Below are 5,000 nucleotides of genomic sequence, written 5' to 3' on the forward strand. Positions count from 1 at the left end.
AAAAATAAATGATCACATGGCAGGGCTCTCAACACTTCATAATCAATCATCTTATCAAGTGTCATAATGTTACGAATAGAAAAATCTATTGAGACTGTTTCAAAGGATATGATTAAGGCAGACAGCAAAATAAGTATCTTTAAGCAGTAAATGTTTTCCACAATAAAGACACTTAGCCTAAAAAAATTTTTGCATAATACATCACTTCAGTAGAAGAAGAACTTTCTTGCTCAGCTAGTCCTTTAAGAAGGTCTGATTTATACAGGAATAAAAATGTCATGGACATATCAGAGTACACAGCAAGGACTGCCACCTCAGTCACCTGCTCTCTGCAGAGAGAATCGTGTTCTCAGCATTCCTAACTGAAAACTGAAAGTTGGGAAACCTTGGCATTAGATTATTAGTTTTTCCACTAAACTGAAGGAATGCATTTTTGAGTAGGTGCTGTTTTGGAAATGGCTTTATTTTCCACTTGTTATACACTGAGATCAAGTGTCTGCAAATGCATAAACACCCACATACAGACATGTTCTCAGGAATATATGTGTGAGTTGGAAAGACACAGCAAATACGTTTCACTCAGTATGTAGAAGAGAAAAGTCCTAAGAAAGAGCCTGAGGTATTTGTCGAGCGCTGTGGCAGGCACATAATGTGAGACCATTGCTCCAGCTAACCTGGGCACGGTCAAACAGCTGTCAGCAAGCCAGGCTTTCCACTCATGAAAAAGCAGCCACTCGCTTGTCCAGCAAAATTCAAATGTTTTTTCTGTATATAATAGCAAGCTGGCATATAAATACTGCTTTGTGAGATGTTGTGGGACATTCCAGTCTTCTGTAAATCAGCAAAAATAATATTATTATTAATAAATTAAATCACGAGCCAATTTTAAGAGGAAAAACTCTTCTAATGTTTCTATTACTTGAACCTATCCCGAAAGACTTTGTATAAATGAAACAGAGGAAAAAAGAAACACAAGTCTGCTGAAATTTACTATTAGAAGAAATTACCTCATATAATATTACACAGAATACCACTTTCTACACAATTCATCACAGCATAAACTATGGTCTTAAAACACTTACTAATTAAGAGTCTGAAAGTAAACATACCGGCCTTTACCAAAAAGTCTGATAATCTTTTTGCAAACATCAAATGAATTTTAAGAATAAAAATTCTGAAGGTTTTACTCTAAAATACAAATGGAAAAGACAAACCAGATTTCCACTCAGAAACTTGTGGAGAGGAATTTAAGCTCATCTATCCCTGCACTCCTTCCATAATCAACAGAATAAAGAAATCCTGAGCAAAGTTTATCTGATTTAGTTTAGGCATTTATTTTAACATGGAACTAAGCCCACACTCGGAATGAGCCTGTCTCTCTCCATGGAGTGCATGCTCACTTTTTAGTAGACACCTAACTTTCAGAGGATAAATTCTTGTGAAACTTTGTAACATCGAATTTTGTAGCACTGGAAACACCACACCTCTATACAATAATGTTTTATTTTAAGTTTAGCAAGTCCTAAAAGCAAGACAAACAGGTTTTTACAACTTTGGGAGGCAGGAGCAAAGAACAAAATTCACTGACTGGAGTCACTATTCAATTCCCTCAGAAGTCACCAAGAATTTCCTCTGTTTATTTGAGATCTGAATTTGTCTCCTTGTAGCAATTATATCTCAGTGATGCTGTTCAACTACTACATGTCACACAGATATGAGAAGGCAGAGAGGAAGATGGATGCTTTCCCAATTAAACCATTACCTTTAACCTTTAAACCCTGCAAAGAACTTTCCTAACACTTACATGCTTACTTTTTAAAATATGTACCAAAATAGGAATATTTTGATCTAAACTGAGTGAAAGTCAACCTAACTGTAACTTGTCACTGATTTATTCATACTCTGTGCTAAAGACTTCAGTCTGTAAGACTAAGTTTAGCAACACTCATGGTACCACGAGAGTCCTCTATTCCTTAGTCTGAAATACAGATTCCCCTTCACCAGGCATATTTTTGTTAGCTTTTTAGGATCTGCTCTGAATCTCCCTAACTGCATACACGCTCTTATACTTGGAGAGATACCTGCTTTGCATTACATTCTAACAGCTTTTCTCAAAAAATTTGTTTTTCCTGTAATTTTCAACAGTTCCTGTTTTTCAAGATAATAGAAGCATGAAAAAACTGGCAGTCAAGATCATTAGTAAAAATACACATTTATATAGATAATATTGCCTTTAAAAGAATTTTATGTGATGATCCTTATGTGTGTATCATACCTGATACATACATTCTTTCCCACAGATAAAGGATAAGGCATTTTGAAAACTGCTTGAGATTTACATTAGCAGAACACATTAAGCAAAGAGATTTCTCTAATTGTCATTAGGTAATATAAATTGGTACATTTCACAGCCTTCAGTGATACACCAGACTGTACTTTATTTCTTACTGGCATAGTGCTACTCTGCTATCTGGGTTGGAAGACTATCTGAAACCTGCTATTTTATGGCCAATTATATGCATTAGGTATATTTTGTTGATTTAGTGTCTGTGTTTTCCAAGATTTCTAATCTGATTTTACAAAAATGTAGCAGAGGCAATCTCTCACTCTTTTTCATAGAAATCTCTCAATGCATGTAAAATCAGTTCATGTAGAGTGACCCAGTGAAGAGAAAGGGTGGTTCCTTTGAGTGGGCCACAAATACCCGAAAGTTCTTGGTTAAACTTCTCATGAAAAATTGAAGTGACAAAGTGAAACATGATGTATGACTGCAACCTATTTGTTACATGGCATCCTCAAAGACACTGAACTCCTAACTCTGCCATGAAGATGACTCATTATGCAATCCTGCAAAACACAATGGGTGGGACAGCTGCTGAAGAACACCCATCTCTTGGCTCCATGATGGACCCAGAAGGAAGATCCATCATATTCTGAAGTTTCTCATGTTTTTGTTGCAGGCTATTCCCCATTTCTTTGGAGTATCTTATAAATCCTGCTAAATAAAATTACAGATATCTAAACAATTTTTAACACATCTAAATGGCATTTCAGGCAAGAACAACTGTATACTGCTTTATTACTGCACATGAATTTACAAATTAAAGCTATGACTCAGAATGAAAACATTGATATTGGAAATTAGATAGATGAACATGGCTGCAAAAATGAAGACAGAACTTCTTTCAAGAATAAAAAATCTAGGTTTATCCCAGATCAATTTAACAGAGAAACAGTGGAGAGACTAAGGCTGTGCATTTAACAGCACTCTTCTGTTGTACATTAAAAATTCAGCTTTAGCTGTAAAGAAGCTTGCCAGCTAAACACTCATCTATTGTTCCTATGAGCTAATTGATAACAGGAATCGTACAAATTTATATTTTACATGTTACCCATAAAAATCATATTCTTAATGGCATAAACGGATAGGTAGCTTGCACCTGCAATAAAAGCTTTTGCATTTTTCAGAAGCCTTGAAAAATTGCACACATATTTTCAAGAAGTGTTGACCAATCTCACCAAGTACAACCAGAGAAGACACACTATTTTTAATCCAAGTTCCTTTTATTTTGAAAGTCAGGTATTGATAATGAAAATTTCCTTAGTTTTCACTGCTTTTGAGGAGAGTCACAAAATCACATATATTAGTCATATTCAGAGCTGGTTCAAGGTAGGTAGGAATTATTTCTTTGTTACAGACAGAGGAAACAAGTCACCATCACCACCTTTAATTAATTAATCCAAAATCACATCATATTTTAAGTGACAGATTTGAGAATGGAACTGTTCCGTAAGACAAGTCTCTCTGGCTTATTGAAAGATGTGTAATTAAACATTTAATGGAGAATCTTTCTGTAGGATCCTCCTTTCAAAAATAAATGTAGGCGTGAAACCACACGCAGTACAGGATTGGACTGTTCAGTATGAAACAATTATTTTAGAAGAAGAAACTACTGCATTCCTTCTCTTCTTGCTTTTGTATACGTGTACCATAATAATAACCTTTTGAATCTTCCTGGTTCTATGATATTAGAAAGAGCTGAGAATAAACTGAGTGGTATTTGTAAGCTGTTCATAACTAGAGAACAAGAATACAAAATGATCCCTTTACACTGACAATATATACTGCCCAATTTTATGCAGCTTAGATAAGGTTACATGCTTCTGAAAACATAAATTCTGTTACAAATTATTAAAGTTTATCAACAGAGAAACCCTAGGAGGCATGCAACAGGAAAAATAACACAATAACAAAGGTATACCTATTGTGTATCAGGACTCCTGTTTTCCCTGTTTACAGTAGAATTTAATTTATTATTATTAATCTCTCTACATTTTAATTAATTTAATATATTAGAGTGTGCTTTGTTGTGTAATCCTAGTTTACAGAACTTTATCTTTACAGCTTTTTTTTTGTTATTGGACAATTCTTCAATTACATGTAAACATTTTAGGAAAGATTAAAGTAATTTCTGTTTACAGTTAGTGTAAAACAAGCTGCCCGTACTCCTGCTGTAGTAGAGATTATAGGTGATATATAATATGCTACACCATATGTTTAAAGGCCAATAATGCAACTTCTAATCTCACTCTGGCTAATCAAGCTGCTCAGATTATTTTACATACATCTTTGGTTTAGGCCTTGACATGCCCTTGTTTTTCTTTCTTCTCAAAGCTAAAGTTCCCCTCTTTGATTAGCTGAAACATTTGCATGGTCACTACACATTTTTCATTTTATAAATCATTATGCATTAGCAGTCTTGATCGCCTAGCTTGACTAATCCTGATGAACTGAAATCACAGCTGAAGGTCAAACTCCATCCCACTGCACATTCATATTCAAACAAATCTGCACCATTGTTCATTAGACTTCTAAAATCACTGAAAAGAAGTTACTGAATATCTTACCCTTATTCTTTATGTTTTCCAAAACTTTATCTGTAAAATGTTAATGCTTAACAGATGATAATAGCAGAATAATGTCAAAATCAATACAGGCT

At 34.5% G+C, this 5,000-nt stretch overlaps 1 protein-coding gene across 6 annotated transcripts in view; it reads right to left on the reverse strand.

Moving 5' to 3' along the window:
- Window positions 1–5,000, reverse strand: part of FOXP2 (forkhead box P2) — a 411,700-nt gene that overhangs the window by 63,159 nt on the left and 343,541 nt on the right. The window lies entirely within an intron of this gene.

The sequence above is a fragment of the Aphelocoma coerulescens genome, chromosome 1A, assembly GCF_041296385.1.
Source record: "Aphelocoma coerulescens isolate FSJ_1873_10779 chromosome 1A, UR_Acoe_1.0, whole genome shotgun sequence".
NCBI classification, from domain to species: domain Eukaryota; kingdom Metazoa; phylum Chordata; class Aves; order Passeriformes; family Corvidae; genus Aphelocoma; species Aphelocoma coerulescens.